Genomic DNA, 11,225 nt, shown 5'->3' on the forward strand with positions numbered 1-11,225 from the left:
TGCCTGCTCTCAATTTCAAGTCAATGTCATTGCCACAAATTTTTCAAAACATGAAAAGGCCCACTTAACTATCTTATTATTACAAAAGTGATATTTCAAGAAAAAAGTTTCAAATGGTTTTCATTGTCTGTTACACAAATAAACCAATTCCAGAAGTACATGTTGACATTTCATCTGCTCAACTTTCGAAAGACAAAAAATTGGCCAAAAATAGTCTATTGCCGGGAATCGAACACAGGCCTTCTGCGCTAAACGTCCCTAACACGTTCCCATTCATTCTCTATGGTAGTGTTAAATCACTATGGAGGTAATGCCCGTCCCGGCGACTGAACATTATGGCGCTGTTTCAGCTTCATCTCTGTCTTTCTTACTTGACTTTTCCTTTAACTTCCGTGACTGAAGAACAACAAACTACAGCAGATGTTGCTCTACAACTACTTTACACATGTGAGGTGTTTTATACAGCAAAGGTAAGAGACTGTTTGACTAAAGACCAGATAAATGACGGGCAGATGTATGTGTCACAGTGTCTCTTTGTTTTTTATATTAAATTACATCCATCTCTGTGATTTTCTGTTACTGTATTTGTACATGATTTTTGATGATATATAGGATATATTTCTTGGCTTAGACTAATAAACTCTAAAAAAAAAAAAAAAAGATTATATCTATCCATGTGAATGTGTACAAATAAAGTATTTTGTTGTCTTGTTGTCTTAAGGCCTCAGCCCCCAAAAGTTTTATTTAACAATTTCTACACTGTGACCCATATGTGTTTTTCAGCATGTAAATGGAATACAAAGTAAATAGAGGAAGTAAACAGTAGTATACTGGTTGTAACTGAACCATTGATCTTTTCAGGAATCTACATGCTGAGATCTCCTCTGCCCCTCATATACCTGAACAACCACACAGTAAGATGTATCATACGGCTAATCTTGAGTATTATTGGGCCCCAAACCGCTCCTCCTTCAAGCTGACCCTCATCCTGCTCATCATGAACAACCTGCTGCCCATCACCAGGGGGACGCCTCTCATCAGTGAGTGTCCGACCCCTGTGATGCTGGAAAGAGAACATTTCTTGGTAGAAAGTAGTTCCACTGAAAAGTGTGTCAATTATTTGGTCAACGGGACAGTGTGACTTTAAAAGAAATTATTAATTTGTTTAATTTATTGTGAACAACAGGTTCCTCGAGTTTTATTGTAAACATCATTTCCAACACACTACAGTATCTCGCTGTTCTTGTGTTCATCCCTCCAATGAAGAGGAGCAACACAGTCACAATCTTCTTCAACCCAGCTACTAGAGGTATATTGATATTATCTATACAATTTATATATCTATATCAATATATTATTTATATAAAATATGCTGAACAAGTCATGAAAACTTTGATCAGACAGTTGGAAGAAGTGGTTCTGTCCAAGCAACATTCAGTGGAAGTAGAGCAAAACTGTTGTCCTCTTTCAGATGATATTTCTTCTATTCGTCTTTTACAAAGTACCCTGAGCAAATAAATAATAATGTATGAGATGGAGAACATCTTTTCCTCCTCTACAATCCCTCTTTTCTAGATCCTCTGCTGAAAACATCGACCAGTCTTAAACTGTGTTTCGCTGGTTGAACTGGTGGTGACAAAAGGTGTTTCACCAGATGAAGATAACTGGAAAGATCCATTTATTACCTCTGTTTGTTTATTGGTTTATTTGTTTGCCAGATTACTAAAAAAATTAATTAACCTTTTTCTACCAAACTTGATGAATGGAAGGGGAGGAACCCATTTAATGTGGATGCAGGTGTGGATTCAGTTTTTTTTATTTTTTTCACTTTCACAGGAAATTCTCGACATTTTATGTAAAAAATATGTTCCTCTCCATCTGGGAATCGACCCCGGTCTCCCACGCAGCAGCCGTGGATTGTTTAGCTAAACGGCCCTAAACACATTCCCATTCATTGTCTATGGTAGTGCTAAACTACTATAGACGTAATGCCCCTCCCGGCCACTGAAAATTTTGGCGCTGTTTCAGCTTCATCTCCGGTTCTCGGGAGTCATGCTCTGCAGGGTCGAGGTGAAGTCTGAACAAATGAGTCTTGAGTCTTTTGCGGAAGATGGAGTGCGATTCCGCTGTCCTGACATTGGTCGGGAGTTTGTTCCACCACTGATGTTCCACCACTGATGTGCTAAAACAGAGAAGAGTCACAACTTAAGACTAAACACACCAAGATGGCGCCACAAACGGTCGCCTCGGTGTGTTGGTGCGCACTTTTGTGTTTGTTTTTAGTATTTAATTCTGTTTACTGCGACCCTACTCGGATTACTTTCACGATGGACGAGCTTCTTTCCATCAGGGACACAACACCATCCGATTTATGTCCCAACTTTATCGCCTCTTCCGTGGATTTGGTGGACTTACTCATCAAAGGTGCGGTGGTCCTCGGACACACAGTGAGACTCCGGCGGAGACGACGAGGGAAGCGCGCTGGGGCCCTGGTGCGCTTCAGGGAGCGGGGATTACGCTCACCTCTCCCGAGCATCCTCCTCTCCAATGTCCGCTCGTTGTGCAATAAGATTGACGAACTGCGCCTCCTCATCCGGACAAATAGAGACTTTTCCCTTACTTCTGTCTTGTGTTTCACGGAATCGTGGCTGACTGAAGCCACACCGGACTCCGCCGCACAGATGACCGGCTTCCAGCTGTTACACGCGGACCGCGACCCGATCCTCTCACACAAGGCAAAAGGCGGAGGGTTTGTTTTTATATAAACCAGGGCTGGTGCAGCGACGTGAAAGTCATTTTACAGTCCTGTTCTCCGGACCTGGAAACTTTTTTCATTACCTGCCGACCGTTCTACTCTCCCCGTGAGTTCACCTCTTTCACCCTGGCCGGCGTGTACATCCCCCCGCAAGCTGACGTGCGCGAAGCACAACGACAACTCGCCGAGCAGGTACTGGGGGTGGAGAGGAGGAGAGAGAACACTTATTCCCCTGTTATTGTCCTCGGGGACTTTAATAAGGGGAACTTATCTCAGGAACTCCCGAAATATAAACAGTTGATCAAATGCCCGACCAGGGGGGAGAACACTCTTGATCACTGCTACAGCACCATCACCAAGGCGTATCATGCAGTTACCCGCGCTGCTCTGGACCTGTCCGACCACGCTCTTATTCACCTGATCCCAGCTTACAGGCAGAAACTCAAACTTTCTAAACCTGCTGTGCTGAGATCCAAGAACTGGAGCAACAGAGAAGCTGTGGAGGAGCTGCGTGACTGTCTGGATAACACTGACTGGGAAATTTTTAGAACTGCTTCCAACAGCCTCGATGAATACACAGATGCAGTGACGTCATACATCAGCTTCTGTGAAGACAGATGTATCCCAACACGCACCAGGGTGAGCTATAACAACGACAAGCCCTGGTTCACTGCAAAACTCAAACAGCTTCGTTTGGAGAAGGAGGCGGCCTTCAAAATTGGGGACATGGATAGTTTCAGACTGGCAAAATACTCGTTTGGCAAGGAGATTAAGGAGGCCAAACGACAGTACTCAAAGAAGCTGGAACAACAGTTTGCAGCCAACGACTCCTCGTCAGTCTGGAAGGGGCTGCGAGTGATCACCGGCTGCAAAACCAAATCCCCCCACTCTGTGGAAGACCTGAAACTTGCAAACGAACTGAATGACTTTTACTGTAGATTTGAAAGACAATGGACCAGTTCTAACCCAGACTCCCAGCCCCCCACATAGCTATTACACCTCTTCACCCCAGCCTGGACAAAGACTCAACCCCCCTCCCCCCCATCACACCTCTCTCTATTCAGGAGAGGGATGTAAACAAGCTTCTGAAGAAGTTGAACCCCCGCAAGGCACCTGGACCCGACGCTGTCTCCCCCTCCACACTGAGGCACTGTGCAGACCAGCTTTCTCCAGTGTTCACGAACATTTTTAACACCTCACTGGCTGAATGTGTTGTACCCGCCTGTCTCAAAACATCCACCATCATCCCCGTTCCCAAGAAGCAGAGGATCACAGGCCTTAATGACTACAGACCTGTCGCCCTGACCTCTGTAGTAATGAAGACCTTTGAGCGCCTCGTGCTGACCCACCTCAAGACAATAACCAACCACCTCCTCGACCCACTGCAGTTTGCCTACAGAGCCAACAGGTCCGTAGACGACGCAGTCAACATGGGACTCCACTTCATCCTCCAGCACCTCGACTCCCCCAGCACCTACGCCAGGATCCTGTTTGTGGACTTCAGCTCCGCATTCAACACCATCGCCCCAGCTCTTCTCCGTGACAAGCTGACACAGCTGAGCGTGCCTGAGCCCACCTGTAGGTGGATCTCTAACTTCCTGACTGACAGGAAGCAGCGCGTGAGGCTGGGCAAGCTTGTCTCTGAGTCCCGGACCATCAGCACTGGAGCCCCACAAGGTTGTGTGCTCTCCCCTCTACACCAACAACTGCACCTCCAGCCATCCCTCTGTCAAACTCCTGAAGTTTGCAGACGACACGACCCTCATCGGATTAATCACCAATGGGGACGAAGCCGCCTACAGAGAGGAAGTTAACAGCCTGGCTTCCTGGTGCAGCCAGAACCACCTGGAGCTGAACGCTTTGAAAACTGTAGAGATGGTGGCAGACTTCAGGAGGAGCCCAGCCCAAACTGCCCCCCTCAGCCTGTGCAACTCCCCAGTTAAAACAGTGGAGTCCTTCAGATTCCTGGGGACCATCATTGCACAGGACTTGAGGTGGGCGGAGAACATCACCTCCATCACCAAGAAGGCCCAGCAGAGGATGTTCTTCCTGCGGCAACTGAGGAAATTCAACATGCCCCAGAAAGTGATGGTTGAATTCTACACAGCCATCATTGAGTCCATCCTCACCTCATCAATCACCGTCTGGTTCGCTGCCTCCACTGCCAAGGACAAGGGCAGACTGCAGCGGATCATAAGGTCAGCTGAGAAGGTCATCGGCTGTGACCTGCCGGCCCTCCTAGACCTGTTCCACTCCAGGACCAGTAGGAGAGCAGGCAAGATCATTGCTGATCCTTCACATCCCGGTCACCACCTGTTCCAGAGACTTCCCTCCGGAAAAAGGTTCCGGGCCATCAGGACTAAAACCTCTCGCCATCTGAACAGTTTTTTCCCCGTGGCAGTGGGGCTCACAAACAAGCCCCCTGCATCACACTGACTCTGCACCGCACTGACTCTACCCCACCACACCCCACCCCCTGCACATAATTTATAATTTATTACTTATATACTACTGGCACTATCACCAATCTCTGCACCTTCGCACAGCACGTGCCCATAACCCTGTTAATCTGTTAATGTATATATGTATATTCTTTATTTTATTTTATTTTATTTTATTCTATTTTATTTTATTCAATTTCTTACATATTGTTGTTTTTTATATTGTTGTTTTATGTACATAAGTAGTGCACCAACGACACCAAGGCAATTTCCTGTATGTGCAAACATACTTGGCAAATAAAAGAATTCTGATTCTGATTCTGATTCTGACTTCGCTGAGCGGGCTTTGCTTGCTCTCAGTGATGGGGGTACTAGTCAGCCAGCTGATGTAGATGAGCAAAGTGCTCTCGCTGGGGCATGTGGTCTGACTAGTGTTTGGAGGTAGACAGGTGCAGTTCCATTGACGGCCTTAAAGGCCAGCACCATCATCTTGAATCGGATGCTGGCCCCAACAGGAAGCCAGTGGAGGTCACGGAGGAGGGGGGTCACATGGGACAATTTGGGAAGATTGTAAACGAGGCGCGCTGCAGCGTTCTGGATGCGCTGCAACGGTTTAGCTGCAGAGGCTGGGAGTCCAGCCAAGAGGGAGTTGCAGTAGTCCAGGCGGGAGATGACCAGCGCTTGGACCAGGAGTTGCGTTGCGTCTTTTGTGAAGAAAGACCGGATCCTGCGGATATTGTAGAGGGCAGACCTGCAGGATCGGGCCACAGCAGTGATGTTGGGGGGCGCAGGACAGTCCATCGTCTAGGATTACGCCCAGGTTCCTTGCCGTCGACGAAGATGGTACCGTGACATCCTCGACAGTGACTTACAGGTCCATATGAGGGCAGTATTTCCCCGCGATGAAGAGCAGTTCAGTTTTCTAAGGTTGAGTTTGAGGTGATGCGTAGCTGTCCAAGCGGAGATGTCTGCCAGACATTCCAAGATGCACGTCACAACGTGGGTGCTGGAGGAGGATGTGGGAAGAGAGAGGAACAGTTGGGTGTCGTCAGCATAACAGTGGTAAGAGAATCCATGCGATGTGATTGCAGAGCCTAGCGATCTAGTGTATAGTGAAAACAGAAGTGGTCCTAATACTGAGCTTTGAGGGACACCAGTTTCCAGAAGGCAGGGATTGGACAAGGAGCCATTCCATGTGACCTGAAAGGTGCGATTTGTCAGGTATGATGTGAACCAGGTCAGAGCAGAGTCAGCAATGCCAAGTTCAGCCAGAGTGGAGAGGAGGATTTGGTAGTTGACTGAGTCAAACACAAAGGATAAGTCAAGGAGAATGAGGACTGACGAGTCGGACGAGGCTCTGGCGGCACCGAGAAACTCAGTCACTGTGAGGCGGGCCGTCTTAGTGGAGTGACCAGTCCTGAAGCCTGACTGATTAGGGTAAAGGAAGTCATTTTCTGAAAGATAGGAGGACAGTTGGTCTTAGACTGCACGTTCCAGTGTTTTAGAGAGGAATGAAAGAAGAGATACAGGTCTGTAGTTTCAGATGTCAGCTGAGTCTAGGGTGGGTTTCTTTAGGAGTGGCTTTACCATGGCTGTCTTGAAAGGAGCTGGAATAATGCCTGAAGTGAGGGAGGAGTTGATCGGAGTGATGAGGAATGGCAGGATGTCATGAGAGATGTCTTGGATAAGGGAGGAGGGAATCGGGTCAAGGGAACAGGTGGTGGCACGGTTAGACGTCACTAGCGTGAGAACATCTTCAGAGGAGAGAGGGCTGAAGCAGGTAAGGCCATCAGAGGTGAGGTTTGGGGGAGGTGCCTTCTGGATGGGCATAGGAGTAAATGAGGAGCTGATGTCTTTTACTTTCTTGGTAAAGTAAGTTGGAAAGTCATCAGCAGTGAGGGAGGAAGGAGGGGGAGGAGTAGGAGGGGTGAGGAGAGAAGAGAATAAGGAGAATAGTTTCCTGGGGTTGGAGGCAGAGGAGTTGATCTTTGACAGGTAGAAGGCAGATTTAGCTGCTGATACTGTTGAGGTGAAGTCAGAGAGGATGTGGTGCTAATGGGCAAGGTCATCAGGATGATGTGATTTTCTCCATTTTCTCTCTGCTGCTCGTAGCACCGATCTATTGGTTCGCAGAGATTCAGACAGCCAGGGAAGGGGCGGGGGGGGCTGATCGTGCCGGTAGGTAGGTGAGAGGATATAGAGCATCTAAAGAGGACAAGAGAAGGATAGCATAGTGGAGGAGGCTTCCTCAGTAGACATTAGTGAAAATTTGTCTGTAGATGGTAGTGAGGAAAGAACAGTAGAGGAGAGAGCAGAGGGAGAGAGGGATTTCAGATTGCAGCGGGTGGTGACCGTGTGAGGCCTGGGGGCGAGGGAGGTGGTGAATTTTAAGGGGAGAGAGAAAGTGACAGCGTGTTGGTCAGACACAGTGAGTGGTGCCGAGGTACTACAGGATCTTGTGAAGACAAGATCGAGTTGGTTCCCAGCCCGGTGGGTCGGTGGAGAGGGGAAGAGGGTGAGGTCAAATGTGGAGAAGAAGTCAATGAATTCAGAGGAGCGCAGGACAACGAGCGGTGTGCCATCGTCAGGGGAGCAGCTCAGGAGGGCATCCATCTCATCAAAGAAGTCACGGAAGGGACCAGGAGGGCGATAGATCACCACAATGTTGAGTTTGAAAGGAAGTGTGACAGAGACAGCCTGGAATTCAAAAGCAGATCTGGGAAGGTGGTCCAGGGGAAGGACCTGGCAGGACCACATGGGGGAGAGGAGGAGACCAGTTCCTCCTTCTCGACCTGTTTGTCTCGGGGAGTGTGAAAAGGAGTAGGCAGATTAGAGGGCAGCTGGAGTGGCAGTGTTTTCTGGAGTGATCCAGGTCTCGGTAAGGGCCAGGAAGTGAAGAGTCTGCAGGGAAGCATAGTAACATAATTGACAGATATGTATGTCACGTTGTCTTAGGGAAAGTCTTTGCATTTTATATAGAATAACATTGATATCTGTGCTTTTCTGTTCCTACTGCATATACAGTATAAAGTAGAGTGAGCTTAACTTAGCAACACCGCGAAAAAACTTTACTGTAAGGTTATAAAGTTAATGTTATTTCCGTGGGACATGAATTCAATTCAATTCAATTCAATTTTATTTATATAGCGCCAATTCATAATTTACATTATCTCAAGGCACTTACATTTAAAGGTCAAGGCCTTAAAACAATATTAACGTAGAGAAACCCAACAGTTCCCACAATGAGCAAGCACAGGCGACTGTGGAGTGGAAAAACTCCCTCATTAACAGGGAGAAACCTCTGGCAGAACCAGGCTCAATGTGGGCGGTCATCTGCCTCGACCGGTTGGGGTGAGGAAAGAAAAGGAAGGGGGAGGAAAGGAGAGATGGGTGGAAAGCGGGGGAGCCAAGAGAGAAATGAGGTGGAAAGAGAGAGAGACCGGGAACAATTGGGCACCATCAGTATCAAGGCTGACTATAACAATAACAATGTAGTGATCTACAACAGGATTATATATATTAATGAATTACTGAGTTATTGTAATTAATGATAACAATGGTGATGGTATTCGTTTTTGTCCTGCAGCCAAAGTTATCCGAAACGAGAGAGAGAGAAGAGCCAGAGGGACTATGGGAGGACAAAGTGACACTTTGACATGATGACATGTTAAAATAAATAAATAAACAGGTGTGGGGGGGCAGAGAGACAGAGGGAAGTGATGAAGTGCTCAGTGCATGATGGGAGTTCCCCCAGCTGTCTGCTGTGGTGCTGTCTAATAATGTTGCCTAAGGGGAGCATATATAAGGTGAAGAGTATTGGTCCAAGGACAGAACCTTGTGATGATGATTAGCTTGCATGTGCATTAGGGCTGGGCAATATATCGATATAAAATATATATCGATATATTTTTAAATGCGATATGGAATTAGACCATATCGATATAGTTCAAATTTGCGCTGTGATCCTTGCTCCAGGCAAGCTGCTCACCCGGAGCTCTCTGCACTGCTCCCCGCGCCCCCACCCCTCCTGTTTCATGCACACAGAGGGGAGGGGCCGGAACAGACACTCCGGCACTCTTAAAAAAACATGGAGGAAGCAACAACGTCTGCGGAGCATGCGAAGGGGGACTTGGTTTGTAAAAGAAAATGCAGTGGCTCAGTAATATGGAGATGGCTCGGATTCAAGGTATCAGATGAGCAACAAAATCACATCATATGTAGGGAGTGCCATAAACAAGTTATAGCCAGGGGTGGAAGCACTACAAATCTTTTTCACCACTTAAAACAGTGGCACAAACTGCAGTACGAAGAGTGTGTGAAACTGCGCGCTGCAGAAGCCCCAGCCGCGAGCCGTCCACAACCCGAAAAAGCTCCATCCCCGAAACAAAGCTCACTGCGAGCTTCATTTTCCCGCACTGTGCCTTATGAAAAGAAAAGTGACATGTGGTGTACTATAACTAAAGCGGTGTCCTATCACATTGCTAAAGATATGGTCCCTATTGCAACTGTGGAACAAGTCAGATTTAAAAAGCTACTGAAAACTATGGACCCGAGATATGAGCTTCCCAGTCGCAACTACTTTGCACAAGAAGCACTGCCACAAATGTACAATGAAGTCAGACTGAGCCTTGCTGACCGGCTCGCTAACGTGACCCATTTTGCTTTGACCAACGATATGTGGTCGAGCAGGACGTGTGGGCCGTACATGAGCGTGACAGTTCACTTCATTCAAGACTGGGAGATAAAAAAAGTGTGTCTCCAGACAAGTTATTTCCCCCAGGATCACACTGGTGAGCATATAGCTGAGGCCCTACAGGACGCAATTGCAAGCTGGAAACTCCAAGAAAAGCATCTGGTTGCTATAACAACCGACAACGGGAGCAACATCGTCAAAGCGGTTGAGCTGAACAAGTGGCTGAGGATGCAGTGCTTCGGTCACAGATTACACCTGGCTATTGGTGAGTGCAGTGTTCTAAGGAGTATTCAGATTTTTTACTTTAAACAAACACATATTAAAATGTTAGTTTTTCCTTATTTTCCTGTGTGTCTGTCTGCAACTTTCACACGTAGGCCTAAACAGTGTGGAGTTTTTAGTGGAGTAGAAATATGAAGTAGCATTAAAAAATAGCATACATTCTAAGAACAACAAGAACGAAACATGAGTAAATGTACATATAGTAAAGTCATCATTTATAAATTCTACAAAAATAATAATAATACATAAAAATCTCTTACAGGATTAAAATTCAGAAAATAAATGAATATAATATTTGTTATTTATGTTTAGGACTGGTGTTGATTAAAAAAATAAACTATGAAACGAGAAAATAATATTAATGTAGAATAAATCTAAAGCTTGATTTTGGAAAGCACTTGGCTGTATGAGTGTGTTAAAGTGAAACCAGAGTTGAATTTCTCGCATAAACCCATTTAATTAATAGTTTTTTATGATTCTGACAGGACATGGCATGAATGACACGCGCGTCACTCGGGCCATTTCTCTGTGCAAGAGAGTTGTAAGCTGTTTTTCATACAGCTGGAAGAAAAGGAGACATCTTGCTTAAGTCCAGATTCAGCTGGGTCTGCCAAGTCACAAACTCATAACCGAGTCTGCCACAAGCTGGGGATCGAGGCAGCAGATGATAGAGAGAGTCCTGGAGCAGGAAGGAGCACTAGCCAAAGTCCTGTCTAGTGACATAAAGACCAGACACCTTGTCCCTACCTGGCAGGACCTAGAGGTCCTAGAAGCAGTCCAAAAGGTCCTGAAACCTCTCCAGGACTTTACCGATGCTTTGTCAGGTGAGGAGTACATCACTCTATCATATGTGAAACCTGTGCTGCACCTTTTTAACGAAAGTCTCCTGGCATGTGAAGAGGGTGATAGCGAGCTTCGCAAATCGATCAAGACCAGCATTGTTGAGTACCTCAACAGTAAGTATTCTGAACCAGCCACTACTGACCTACTGGAGATGGCTTCATTTGTGGATCCACGGTTCAGGACCACCTACATCCCAAGTGAAAAGGTCGAT

This window comes from Paralichthys olivaceus, chromosome 5 (assembly GCF_024713975.1).
Source record: "Paralichthys olivaceus isolate ysfri-2021 chromosome 5, ASM2471397v2, whole genome shotgun sequence".
In the NCBI taxonomy this organism is placed as follows: domain Eukaryota; kingdom Metazoa; phylum Chordata; class Actinopteri; order Pleuronectiformes; family Paralichthyidae; genus Paralichthys; species Paralichthys olivaceus.